Source organism: Haemorhous mexicanus, chromosome 26 (genome assembly GCF_027477595.1).
Source record: "Haemorhous mexicanus isolate bHaeMex1 chromosome 26, bHaeMex1.pri, whole genome shotgun sequence".
In the NCBI taxonomy this organism is placed as follows: Eukaryota; Metazoa; Chordata; class Aves; order Passeriformes; family Fringillidae; genus Haemorhous; species Haemorhous mexicanus.
The window spans coordinates 1,745,935-1,759,995 of NC_082366.1; the positions used below are offsets into that span (position 1 = coordinate 1,745,935).

At 63.2% G+C, this 14,061-nt stretch overlaps 1 long non-coding RNA gene across 1 annotated transcript; it reads right to left on the reverse strand.

Annotated features, from left to right (window-relative positions):
• Positions 1–12,751: 12,751 nt before the first annotated feature.
• LOC132338534 (uncharacterized) lies at positions 12,752–13,488 on the reverse strand. The gene is made up of 2 exons (XR_009489468.1): positions 13,335–13,488; positions 12,752–13,070 (listed from the first exon to the last, which is right to left on the reverse strand). It is a non-coding gene; the product is annotated as an uncharacterized LOC132338534 (long non-coding RNA).
• Between the last annotated feature and the right edge of the window lie 573 nt (positions 13,489–14,061).

A 14,061-nucleotide genomic window follows, 5' to 3' on the forward strand; every position in this document is an offset into this window, starting at 1 on the left:
TGAGGGCCAAGTAACGCCTCGCCCTGTGCTCGCTCTGCAGGTTCTGTGACATGATCTCCAGAACACTGTCACTGCATTCCCTCAAGTCCAGGCACTGGAGGACCTGAAAGGCACAGGGCAGTGACAGGGGACCCCGCCAGCAGGTGCCTGGAACAGCAAAGGGCTGGGCCGGGCAGCAGCACAGGGCACGGGCACCCTCTTGGCAGCTGTGGCTGTGAGAGGGCAGAGAGCTGGGAGGCAGCTCAGCCAGGCAGTGCTGGCCTTGAGGCTCACCTCCACAAGGAATGCCAGGGCAGGGAAATCCCAATAGGGCATCTCTTCGCCAAGGAGGCTGAGCACGTAGAATGCAATCCCAGAGCAAAAGCGTACAGATGAATGGCAAATTTCTCTGACGAGAGGAAAAAGGAAACAAGACCCTGAGCCAGTGGGGCCAACCTCTCCCAGGAGTGACTCACACACTTCTCATCTTTCTCCACCACCCTTCCAGCAAGGGGACGTGGGCCATTTGAGAGTTGGTTGCTCACTGGCATCCTCCTCTCCCTTCCTCTTCGAGTCTGCTTGGCCGTCCCTCAGTGACAGGGCCTTCAAGCCCATGACCACGGGGGCTGTGTGGGGCACCGGGGCACAGAGCACAAATGTCAGAGGCAGTGGGGGAGAAGGGGGTCTCACCTGGCCAGCAGAGCCACGGCAAAGTGGTGGGTGTCAACAGAGAGCAGCGTGTCCCAGCCACACCTGCGTTCCATTGCCACCACCACATCCTCACACCGGAGAAGGCAGAGCAGGGACTTCAGGGTCCGCACCGCAAACCTGTGTGCAGAGCAAAGCCCAGCAGGTCACGCTGGCAGCACTGGCTCCTTCGCAGGCCACGTGGCAGGGACAGGAGGACTGGGATGGAGCACCTGTTGGGGCTGGTGGCAAGGCCGTGCTCTTCCTGGCATTCCATCCAGAAGATATCGACCTCCTCTGGCACATCCAGGGTGCTGAAGAACACTTGGAAGAGCAGGTGCACAAAGAGGCGGGGGAAATACACCTTCAGTATACGTGGGATACAGGGCTCCTGGAGGATCTTCCACATCACCACGGTTGCCTGCAGAGGACAAAGCCCCCCCGAGACAGCGCTCAGTGCCGAGGTGTCCGTGTGGCAGGGCCCGAGCTTGGCAGGGAGAGGCCCCGAGAGACGCAGGGGGAGCACGGGGCCTGGCGGGCCTGAAGCTGCCCCTGGGCCAGGTTTCAGGCCAGCGCCTGAGGCAGGGAGATGCCTGAGTGGGGAAAGGAGGGTGGGAGAGCTGCTGGAGAGGCGGCCTTGGGGCCAGCAAAGGCCAGTTGCAGAAACTCACGGCCACGGCAAAGACACCCGTTTCGTCCCCGTCGGAGGTGCGCGTGCTGTGCTCTGGCCAGCTCCCCAGCACATCCAGGAGGACCAGCTGTGCCAGCTCCGCGGTCCTGGCTGAGCCCATGATGATCTTCCACATGGCCGTGGCGGCTCTGTGGGGTTAGAGCTCTGTCTCAGGGGGTCTCAGACACAGCACTGGGGGGAGCTGAGCTGGCTGCCAGTTCTGCCTCTGCCGATTGCCCCTCAGCAGCAGCACCCAGGCAGCCCAGCCCTGCGGGGACAGAGCCCTGAGGGGCAGGGAGGGAGCATGGCAGCAGGCTCAGGGGCTGACATGCCACGGCTTGGAAAGGGAGCAGAGGGCCCTGGAACTCTCTGCTGGTCAGACACCTGGGACAGGCTGTACAGGGTGATGGGCTGAGGAGCCCTGAGCCCTCTGGGCAGGTGGGCCCCATACCTGTCACAGGATGGGGCCACACGCAGGAGCGCCATGACTGCATCGTTTGGCTCTGCTTCGGTGAGATCCAGCAGGGGCTTGTCCAGCCTGTGCTCATCAGAATCATTGGCCAGGAGCCACTGGTGGATGTACCTCACCATGGCAGGCACCTGGAGCAGGCACGGGGAGATTTGGAAAGCTGCCAGAGGGAGCAATGTTCCCAGCTTCCCCAGAGAAGTGCTTCCCTTCCCACCACACTGCCTCGTGGCCTCAAAGGCTCCCAGGGACCAGCATGCATGGCTTGGGAGGGCAAGCAATTCCTGGCAGGATCAAACCCTGGCCACAGGCTGCTTACTTGCTGTGGGCTGTAAAAATCTTCCTCTACCAGCATACACAGGAGGGCAGCACTGGTCTCGGTTTGGAAGACGGGCGAGAATGGTCTAGGCCCAGTGCCCATGGCCATGGTCTCCTCCTCCTGCATCCTCTTTATAAATTTGCAGACAAACTGTAGGCGAAGGGCAGGAAGCCGGGGATGTTGCATGGAGTGCTGCCCACATGGTGCTCGGCTGAGCAGGGACAGCAGGCCCTGCCCAGCTGGGGGTGGCTGCAGGTACCTGTGCTGTGCTGCGGAAACGGCCGTGGCTGGATTGCTGCTCTTGTGTGCACTCCACGGCTGCATCTGGCAAAGAGCGCAGCCAGAGCTGAGGGGCGGCAGGAGAGGCCGGATAACAGAGGCCAGCCCTGTGCTCCCCAGGCAGGGAGAGCCCCGGGATGGCCCAGGAGGATGGAGCACGGCCACAGCAGGGTGTCCGCCCGGCCCCTCTTCTGTCCTGTCCGTGGGCATGTCCCCAGGGGATGGCATGGCACAGCATGGGGACAAGTCGGCCACAGGCCCCAGTCCTGCGGCCCAGCTCTGCCACTCACCCTCCTGCGGTGGCTGGAACGGCACCACCTCTGAAGTCTCCTGTGCTGGGACAGCAACAGGGCCTTCTTCCTCCTCCTCCACCCAGGCCATCTTTGGCACTCTCGGTGGTCTCTGCTCCATGTTTCTGACGGGATTTGTCGGTGTTTGTAGGAGGGATGTCTTGGAAAAGCTCCAAGTCACCAAGTCCTGAAGTTGGGCCTGAAAGGCACCTTCAGGAGACAAGCCTCAGGAAGGCTACAGGACAGCAAGTCCTGCACTCAATCTCAAGGGCTCCTGCCACAAGGACAGGAGACTCCTGTCATGGACTGTGGTCTGGCCTCGAGGGCTCCTGCAGAAGACAAGCCTCAGGGAGACCACGGGTCAGGAAGTCCTGCAGTCTGGCCTTGAGCTCAGCTGCAGGAACAACGCCTCAAAAAAGCTCCGGGTGGGACACGAACGAGCGCGCTGTGCGGGGGCTCCTCACGGCACCGCTCTGTCCCGTCCTGTCCCGTCGCCTGCTCAAAGCACTGTGGTGTGCTCTAGTCACCACCAGCTCCTATGTCGCCGCGTGTCACAAAGGACACCCTGTCCCGTTCCATGCCAGGGTGACTGTGCTGCGCCATGTCACAAGGGGCCCTTGCACAAACTGCCACCTTCCCTGAGCCCGCCCCCAGCCCACCCAAAGTGGCCCAGGCTGGAAGGAATCCCTGGCCCCAGGTGTCCAAGCCAGCCCAAGAGGATCTTTAGGAAGGGCTCCGAGCATCAGCAAACGCTGCCCTGCTCTGCGGGCTCAGGGCAGCAGAAGGAGCCCCCAGGGCTGCCGACGCAGCCGCGCTGGGAAGGGGGCACGGGGCCTTGCAGGGAAGCTGGCACGGCCTCCCTGGGACAGGTCCCGGCTGGTGGCCATCCTAAACCCGCGAGGGTGACACGCACAAGGAACGGGTGGGCCCGGGCACGAATGCTGCTCTGAGCCCTGGGGCCCGGGGAGCGCTGACATCAGCAGGTGTGGCAGAGTCCCCGCCCAAACAGGCCTGCCCCCCCCCCCCCGAGCCTTGGCAGTGCTGGTGCCCGTCTCCTGCCCCAGAGACCCGTGCCCCCGGGGAGCTTCTGTGCCAGAGGGAGCCAAAGCCCACGTGCATCGGGGGCTGTGCTCCTTCCTGCAGGGGCTGATGGCTGGAGCACCTGCAGCAATTGCTGGCCACACTTGGTCTCTGTCAGTTGATGTTGCTCCTTCCTGAAATGACTTTTTCCATAGCAGGGATTAGCACCAGCACAAAAGCACCAATAGCTACTGCATTTCACTGGACAGAAAGACTCTAAAGAGACACAATCATGTCTCCATGGACTTTCTGTAGGTTTTTCATGTATTCAGGAATAAAAAACCAGTTGAGTTTAAAATTTAGTGCAGCATTGTGTGTCTGAGGCCAGCAGTTAATATCGGGTGCATTGGCAAAGTACAGAAAACAGGGGTCTCAGAGGAGACAGAGAAGTTGTTCTGTGTCTCTGAGTATGATGTGAGCACCCTAATGGAGCAGCCACTGCACATGCTGAAAGTAGACTTGCTGTTTTTGTGCTCGCTCCTGAGCCCGCTCTGGTGCTGTTTCTGCGGGGTCCAGAGCTGCCGGGATAGCAGCAGCGACTCGGCAGCCCTGCTGGACGAGACATGGCCTCCCTCCCCATGGTGGCAGCAGCTCTGCGAGCCCAGAGCTCTGGGTCAGGGAGCCTCGGTCACAGCACCGTGGCCTGGGCAGCCGCCAGGGCCCGGGCTGGCCGCCAGCCCTGACTCTTCCCCTGCTCCTTCTTGGCAGCACCCAGTGCAGTGCCCGAGCAGTGGCCCCCTGTTCTCCCTGTCCCCAGCCTGGGCACCTCCGGGGTGTCCACACCCTCCTGCTGGGGTGGTTTCCCAGCCTCGAGGGCTTCTGCCAAAGGCCTGGGAGAGACTTTGGGGAAGTGCCAGAGCAGCCGGGTGCCAGGAACAAGGTGGCTGCCTGGGGCTGCTTGTGGCACCCGACACCCAATTGCTCAGGGCTTCCCAGCACCCCGGCTCCTCAGGGGCCTCCTGTCCCCTTGTAGCCTCCTGCCAACCACTCCCTCACACACATCCCCCTTGTTCCTTCCCACTGCCTCGTCCCGTCAGGGCCTCCACAGCAGCTCATCCCTTCATGGCCCCGTCTCCTCAGGGTCTCCCCCAGCCCAGCCGAGCTGCCCGGCAGCAGCGCCGCAGCCCCACAGCAGCTCCAGAGGAGCCCCATCCAGAGGCACCTCGGAGCCCTCAGCAACACGGGCAGCAGCACATGGGCGGGAGGACACGAATGGCGCTTCCTGCCCGGCACAGGGCTTGTGGCCATCTCCAGGCACCTGCCCGGCCGCTCTGTCGGCAGCACAAAGGCTTCAGCGGAACCACCAAAGGCCGAGGGGCTTCGGGCCGTTTTCCCTGCAGCACTGCACACCTGGGCAGGATGCTAAGTACAAGCACCCTTTTCCCTACTTCCCCTGTGCCCTACGGACCCTGGGCAGCAAAGAAAAGCTCCTGAGAGTCTCTATACTATAACACATTCTATATTTACATTGGATAAAAAATGGAAGGGAGGAAAAGAAAAATCATAAAGAAAAAGAAAATCCCTGCTGGCTCAGGTTGCCCCAGAAAAGAGAGCCTCCCGGATCAGCTCTGTACAGGGCTCCAGCAGTGCAGCCAGCCGAGCCGTGACAGACGAGGCCGAGTCCTCCATGCCCTGCGCAGCTGATCTTGCAGCCTCTGGAAGATGGAATATTGCCCACTCGCTGTTGCTCGGAGGACATGAAGGGTTTCAAGTGCCAGCTCTGACACAATACTGCTCATGTCCTCCGTCAGGCGTTCCAGGGCTGCAAGAGAGAGGAACAGAGCCACGGTTCAGATGTCGGATCTGCGGGGAGCTGAGGAGAGCTCCCTGCCAGGGCCATCCCGGCCAGCTCTTGCCATGGCCAGGTGGGAGCAGGGACCAAGGGGATCAGCCCGAAGCTGCTGGCCACGAGTGGCACACGTGGCCCTGAAATCTCAGTATGCTCTGCTCACGGGAGCAGAGGCCTCTGCAGCCGGAGCAGGGCTTGCAGCTCTCCCCCCGCTGTCAGCCCGCTGCCCTCACTCACCACTGCAGATCAGCTGGAGCTCTTGCTGCTGCCCCCTCAGGTGCCGCCCGCCGATCCCTGCGAACACAGAGCCTGTCACGGCCCCAGCGGCACAGCTCCCTGCCAGCGGCGCTGCCGGCGCTGTGGCCACACGGCCTGCTGGCCCGGCAGGGCTCAGCCCGGCCCTGGCCGCACCCTGCCGCCCAAGGGCACGGCTGCCAGAGGGCGGCAGCGGCGCCGAGGCCAGGCAGGGCTCCACGGCGCTGGGTCCAGCTGGCGCTGCCGGGGCAGCAGGTGGGGCTGGGGCCGAGCTGCGGCGGGCTGGGGAGGGAGCCCGGGCTCGTGGCTCACCCAGGAACCTGATGGCCGCCTCTCGCAGGGGCTCCTGTGGGCTCTGCAGGTAGGGCAGGGCCTGGAGCAGGTGCTCGGCCGCTTGACTCCTGTCCTCGGCCAGCTGGAGAGAGCGGCGGGAGGGAAGGAAGGGTTGGCGCGGGCTCAGCCCCTCCCTGCCCGCACAGCCCTGAGGCGCGGCCAGCAGCCGCTGGGGCCGGGCTCCCGAGGGGAGGGGCCAGAGGGCCGGCTGCTGCCCGGGGAGCCGCGGTGCCGCTCCGCCCCGCAGCCCCGCCGGGCCGGGGCTCCATGGGCCCCCGGCTCGGGCCCACGGGAGCCTGGAGTAGAGCCCGCGCGGCCTCTGTGTGCAGCAGCGGGCAGGGAAAGAGCTGCCAGCCCCGCACACTGAGCAACACCCTCGGGGGCCTTCAGGCTGAGGCTGGGGATTCTCGGCTGTCCTTACCAGGCACTTGCCGAACCTCCATGTCTGATCCACCTGCAGCATTTGTTCGAGATCCCTCCTCTTCAGGAATGTGGCTGAAGAATGCAGCGTTTCCCTGGAGGCCTGGAGAGCAGCAGAGACGCACAGATGGCCCCACAGGCCATCCCAGGAGCGCAGGAGCATCCCAGTGCCACAGCCTGGAGGGGGCTGCAGCCTGGGAGGAAGCCAGGGCAGGAGGCAGCCCAGCCCACTCCCAGGGGGACAGCAGCCGGCCACAAGCCCTCACCTCAGCAACAAGCTGATCCTCATCATGGCAGTGGATGTAGAGTGGAAGCAGGCTCTGGCGCACTTGTGACTTCAGGGCCTTTCTTCCATCTTCTGTTAGTAAGTCCAGCATCTCTTGAAAGACACACATGGAGCTCAGCTGCACCTGGCTATCATGCTGTGTGAAAGGAAGGACAAAACACCTCAGCATCAGCTGCTTCAGGCCCCCCAGGGCACAGGGCTGCATCTCCACAGGGCACCAAGCGTCCGGGCAGCACCCAGGGGCCGTGGCTGTGGGCACAGAGCCTTACGCAGTCAAAGAGTGGCAGGAGTGCCTCAGCCAGCTGCAGGGCGATGGGGGTGGGTATTGGGGCGCCATTATCCAGGAGAGTGTATCTGAGTAGAAGAATGGTCATCCTGACCATGTCGCTATCATTTTCATCCAGAAGATCCACAAGGCTTTCATTCAGGCTCCTCATTTTTTCGGCCTGTGTGGATCACAAGTTTGTGAAACACCACCCTGCTGCCGCAGGGCCCAGAGGCCAAAGGCCTGTCCCGAAGCACTCGGGCAGCTGAAGCGGGAGGCAGGAGAGCTGGGAGCAGCTGCCCCAGGGCCCGAAGCCCAGGCGAGGCCAAGCCACTGCGTTGCCCGGCCCCACGCTGCCTGCACGGCTTCAGGCACTGCCCCCTTCTCACCATCAAGGGGTTCTTGCCCAGCACTACGAGGCCTCTGAGGGCCAAGTAACGCCTCGCCCTGTGCTCGCTCTGCAGGTTCTGTGACATGATCTCCAGAACACTGTCACTGCATTCCCTCAAGTCCAGGCACTGGAGGACCTGAAAGGCACAGGGCAGTGACAGGGGACCCCGCCAGCAGGTGCCTGGAACAGCAAAGGGCTGGGCCGGGCAGCAGCACAGGGCACGGGCACCCTCTTGGCAGCTGTGGCTGTGAGAGGGCAGAGAGCTGGGAGGCAGCTCAGCCAGGCAGTGCTGGCCTTGAGGCTCACCTCCACAAGGAATGCCAGGGCAGGGAAATCCCAATAGGGCATCTCTTCGCCAAGGAGGCTGAGCACGTAGAATGCAATCCCAGAGCAAAAGCGTACAGATGAATGGCAAATTTCTCTGACGAGAGGAAAAAGGAAACAAGACCCTGAGCCAGTGGGGCCAACCTCTCCCAGGAGTGACTCACACACTTCTCATCTTTCTCCACCACCCTTCCAGCAAGGGGACGTGGGCCATTTGAGAGTTGGTTGCTCACTGGCATCCTCCTCTCCCTTCCTCTTCGAGTCTGCTTGGCCGTCCCTCAGTGACAGGGCCTTCAAGCCCATGACCACGGGGGCTGTGTGGGGCACCGGGGCACAGAGCACAAATGTCAGAGGCAGTGGGGGAGAAGGGGGTCTCACCTGGCCAGCAGAGCCACGGCAAAGTGGTGGGTGTCAACAGAGAGCAGCGTGTCCCAGCCACACCTGCGTTCCATTGCCACCACCACATCCTCACACCGGAGAAGGCAGAGCAGGGACTTCAGGGTCCGCACCGCAAACCTGTGTGCAGAGCAAAGCCCAGCAGGTCACGCTGGCAGCACTGGCTCCTTCGCAGGCCACGTGGCAGGGACAGGAGGACTGGGATGGAGCACCTGTTGGGGCTGGTGGCAAGGCCGTGCTCTTCCTGGCATTCCATCCAGAAGATATCGACCTCCTCTGGCACATCCAGGGTGCTGAAGAACACTTGGAAGAGCAGGTGCACAAAGAGGCGGGGGAAATACACCTTCAGTATACGTGGGATACAGGGCTCCTGGAGGATCTTCCACATCACCACGGTTGCCTGCAGAGGACAAAGCCCCCCCGAGACAGCGCTCAGTGCCGAGGTGTCCGTGTGGCAGGGCCCGAGCTTGGCAGGGAGAGGCCCCGAGAGACGCAGGGGGAGCACGGGGCCTGGCGGGCCTGAAGCTGCCCCTGGGCCAGGTTTCAGGCCAGCGCCTGAGGCAGGGAGATGCCTGAGTGGGGAAAGGAGGGTGGGAGAGCTGCTGGAGAGGCGGCCTTGGGGCCAGCAAAGGCCAGTTGCAGAAACTCACGGCCACGGCAAAGACACCCGTTTCGTCCCCGTCGGAGGTGCGCGTGCTGTGCTCTGGCCAGCTCCCCAGCACATCCAGGAGGACCAGCTGTGCCAGCTCCGCGGTCCTGGCTGAGCCCATGATGATCTTCCACATGGCCGTGGCGGCTCTGTGGGGTTAGAGCTCTGTCTCAGGGGGTCTCAGACACAGCACTGGGGGGAGCTGAGCTGGCTGCCAGTTCTGCCTCTGCCGATTGCCCCTCAGCAGCAGCACCCAGGCAGCCCAGCCCTGCGGGGACAGAGCCCTGAGGGGCAGGGAGGGAACATGGCAGCAGGCTCATTGGCTGACATGCCACGGCTTGGAAAGGGAGCAGAGGGCCCTGGAACTCTCTGCTGGTCAGACACCTGGGACAGGCTGTACAGGGTGATGGGCTGAGGAGCCCTGAGCCCTCTGGGCAGGTGGGCCCCATACCTGTCACAGGATGGGGCCACACGCAGGAGCGCCATGACTGCATCGTTTGGCTCTGCTTCGGTGAGATCCAGCAGGGGCTTGTCCAGCCTGTGCTCATCAGAATCATTGGCCAGGAGCCACTGGTGGATGTACCTCACCATGGCAGGCACCTGGAGCAGGCACGGGGAGATTTGGAAAGCTGCCAGAGGGAGCAATGTTCCCAGCTTCCCCAGAGAAGTGCTTCCCTTCCCACCACACTGCCTCGTGGCCTCAAAGGCTCCCAGGGACCAGCATGCATGGCTTGGGAGGGCAAGCAATTCCTGGCAGGATCAAACCCTGGCCACAGGCTGCTTACTTGCTGTGGGCTGTAAAAATCTTCCTCTACCAGCATACACAGGAGGGCAGCACTGGTCTCGGTTTGGAAGACGGGCGAGAATGGTCTAGGCCCAGTGCCCATGGCCATGGTCTCCTCCTCCTGCATCCTCTTTATAAATTTGCAGACAAACTGTAGGCGAAGGGCAGGAAGCCGGGGATGTTGCATGGAGTGCTGCCCACATGGTGCTCGGCTGAGCAGGGACAGCAGGCCCTGCCCAGCTGGGGGTGGCTGCAGGTACCTGTGCTGTGCTGCGGAAACGGCCGTGGCTGGATTGCTGCTCTTGTGTGCACTCCACGGCTGCATCTGGCAAAGAGCGCAGCCAGAGCTGAGGGGCGGCAGGAGAGGCCGGATAACAGAGGCCAGCCCTGTGCTCCCCAGGCAGGGAGAGCCCCGGGATGGCCCAGGAGGATGGAGCACGGCCACAGCAGGGTGTCCGCCCGGCCCCTCTTCTGTCCTGTCCGTGGGCATGTCCCCAGGGGATGGCATGGCACAGCATGGGGACAAGTCGGCCACAGGCCCCAGTCCTGCGGCCCAGCTCTGCCACTCACCCTCCTGCGGTGGCTGGAACGGCACCACCTCTGAAGTCTCCTGTGCTGGGACAGCAACAGGGCCTTCTTCCTCCTCCTCCACCCAGGCCATCTTTGGCACTCTCGGTGGTCTCTGCTCCATGTTTCTGACGGGATTTGTCGGTGTTTGTAGGAGGGATGTCTTGGAAAAGCTCCAAGTCACCAAGTCCTGAAGTTGGGCCTGAAAGGCACCTTCAGGAGACAAGCCTCAGGAAGGCTACAGGACAGCAAGTCCTGCACTCAATCTCAAGGGCTCCTGCCACAAGGACAGGAGACTCCTGTCATGGACTGTGGTCTGGCCTCGAGGGCTCCTGCAGAAGACAAGCCTCAGGGAGACCACGGGTCAGGAAGTCCTGCAGTCTGGCCTTGAGCTCAGCTGCAGGAACAACGCCTCAAAAAAGCTCCGGGTGGGACACGAACGAGCGCGCTGTGCGGGGGCTCCTCACGGCACCGCTCTGTCCCGTCCTGTCCCGTCGCCTGCTCAAAGCACTGTGGTGTGCTCTAGTCACCACCAGCTCCTATGTCACCGCGTGTCACAAAGGACACCCTGTCCCGTTCCATGCCAGGGTGACTGTGCTGCGCCATGTCACAAGGGGCCCTTGCACAAACTGCCACCTTCCCTGAGCCCGCCCCCAGCCCACCCAAAGTGGCCCAGGCTGGAAGGAATCCCTGGCCCCAGGTGTCCAAGCCAGCCCAAGAGGATCTTTAGGAAGGGCTCCGAGCATCAGCAAACGCTGCCCTGCTCTGCGGGCTCAGGGCAGCAGAAGGAGCCCCCAGGGCTGCCGACGCAGCCGCGCTGGGAAGGGGGCACGGGGCCTTGCAGGGAAGCTGGCACGGCCTCCCTGGGACAGGTCCCGGCTGGTGGCCATCCTAAACCCGCGAGGGTGACACGCACAAGGAACGGGTGGGCCCGGGCACGAATGCTGCTCTGAGCCCTGGGGCCCGGGGAGCGCTGACATCAGCAGGTGTGGCAGAGTCCCCGCCCAAACAGGCCTGCCCCCCCCCGAGCCTTGGCAGTGCTGGTGCCCGTCTCCTGCCCCAGAGACCCGTGCCCCCGGGGAGCTTCTGTGCCAGAGGGAGCCAAAGCCCACGTGCATCGGGGGCTGTGCTCCTTCCTGCAGGGGCTGATGGCTGGAGCACCTGCAGCAATTGCTGGCCACACTTGGTCTCTGTCAGTTGATGTTGCTCCTTCCTGAAATGACTTTTTCCATAGCAGGGATTAGCACCAGCACAAAAGCACCAATAGCTACTGCATTTCACTGGACAGAAAGACTCTAAAGAGACACAATCATGTCTCCATGGACTTTCTGTAGGTTTTTCATGTATTCAGGAATAAAAAACCAGTTGAGTTTAAAATTTAGTGCAGCATTGTGTGTCTGAGGCCAGCAGTTAATATCGGGTGCATTGGCAAAGTACAGAAAACAGGGGTCTCAGAGGAGACAGAGAAGTTGTTCTGTGTCTCTGAGTATGATGTGAGCACCCTAATGGAGCAGCCACTGCACATGCTGAAAGTAGACTTGCTGTTTTTGTGCTCGCTCCTGAGCCCGCTCTGGTGCTGTTTCTGCGGGGTCCAGAGCTGCCGGGATAGCAGCAGCGACTCGGCAGCCCTGCTGGACGAGACATGGCCTCCCTCCCCATGGTGGCAGCAGCTCTGCGAGCCCAGAGCTCTGGGTCAGGGAGCCTCGGTCACAGCACCGTGGCCTGGGCAGCCGCCAGGGCCCGGGCTGGCCGCCAGCCCTGACTCTTCCCCTGCTCCTTCTTGGCAGCACCCAGTGCAGTGCCCGAGCAGTGGCCCCCTGTTCTCCCTGTCCCCAGCCTGGGCACCTCCGGGGTGTCCACACCCTCCTGCTGGGGTGGTTTCCCAGCCTCGAGGGCTTCTGCCAAAGGCCTGGGAGAGGCTTTGGGGAAGTGCCAGAGCAGCCGGGTGCCAGGAACAAGGTGGCTGCCTGGGGCTGCTTGTGGCACCCGACACCCAATTGCTCAGGGCTTCCCAGCACCCCGGCTCCTCAGGGGCCTCCTGTCCCCTTGTAGCCTCCTGCCAACCACTCCCTCACACACATCGCCCTTGTTCCTTCCCACTGCCTCGTCCCGTCAGGGCCTCCACAGCAGCTCATCCCTTCATGGCCCCGTCTCCTCAGGGTCTCCCCCAGCCCAGCCGAGCTGCCCGGCAGCAGCGCCGCAGCCCCACAGCAGCTCCAGAGGAGCCCCATCCAGAGGCACCTCGGAGCCCTCAGCAACACGGGCAGCAGCACATGGGCGGGAGGACACGGATGGCGCTTCCTGCCCGGCACAGGGCTTGTGGCCATCGCCAGGCACCTGCCCGGCCGCTCTGTCGGCAGCACAAAGGCTTCAGCGGAACCACCAAAGGCCGAGGGGCTTCGGGCCGTTTTCCCTGCAGCACTGCACACCTGGGCAGGATGCTAAGTACAAGCACCCTTTTCCCTACTTCCCCTGTGCCCTACGGACCCTGGGCAGCAAAGAAAAGCTCCTGAGAGTCTCTATACTATAACACATTCTATATTTACATTGGATAAAAAATGGAAGGGAGGAAAAGAAAAATCATAAAGAAAAAGAAAATCCCTGCTGGCTCAGGTTGCCCCAGAAAAGAGAGCCTCCCGGATCAGCTCTGTACAGGGCTCCAGCAGTGCAGCCAGCCGAGCCGTGACAGACGAGGCCGAGTCCTCCATGCCCTGCGCAGCTGATCTTGCAGCCTCTGGAAGATGGAATATTGCCCACTCGCTGTTGCTCGGAGGACATGAAGGGTTTCAAGTGCCAGCTCTGACACAATACTGCTCATGTCCTCCGTCAGGCGTTCCAGGGCTGCAAGAGAGAGGAACAGAGCCACGGTTCAGATGTCGGATCTGCGGGGAGCTGAGGAGAGCTCCCTGCCAGGGCCATCCCGGCCAGCTCTTGCCATGGCCAGGTGGGAGCAGGGACCAAGGGGATCAGCCCGAAGCTGCTGGCCACGAGTGGCACACGTGGCCCTGAAATCTCAGTATGCTCTGCTCACGGGAGCAGAGGCCTCTGCAGCCGGAGCAGGGCTTGCAGCTCTCCCCCCGCTGTCAGCCCGCTGCCCTCACTCACCACTGCAGATCAGCTGGAGCTCTTGCTGCTGCCCCCTCAGGTGCCGCCCGCCGATCCCTGCGAACACAGAGCCTGTCACGGCCCCAGCGGCACAGCTCCCTGCCAGCGGCGCTGCCGGCGCTGTGGCCACACGGCCTGCTGGCCCGGCAGGGCTCAGCCCGGCCCTGGCCGCACCCTGCCGCCCAAGGGCACGGCTGCCAGAGGGCGGCAGCGGCGCCGAGGCCAGGCGGGGCTCCACGGCGCTGGGTCCAGCTGGCGCTGCCGGGGCAGCAGGTGGGGCTGGGGCCGAGCTGCGGCGGGCTGGGGAGGGAGCCCGGGCTCGTGGCTCACCCAGGAACCTGATGGCCGCCTCTCGCAGGGGCTCCTGTGGGCTCTGCAGGTAGGGCAGGGCCTGGAGCAGGTGCTTGGCCGCTTGACTCCTGTCCTCGGCCAGCTGGAGAGAGCGGCGGGAGGGAAGGAAGGGTTGGCGCGGGCTCAGCCCCTCCCTGCCCGCACAGCCCTGAGGCGCGGCCAGCAGCCGCTGGGGCCGGGCTCCCGAGGGGAGGGGCCAGAGGGCCGGCTGCTGCCCGGGGAGCCGCGGTGCCGCTCCGCCCCGCAGCCCCGCCGGGCCGGGGCTCCATGGGCCCCCGGCTCGGGCCCACGGGAGCCTGGAGTAGAGCCCGCGCGGCCTCTGTGTGCAGCAGCGGGCAGGGAAAGAGCTGCCAGCCCCGCACACTGAGCAACACCC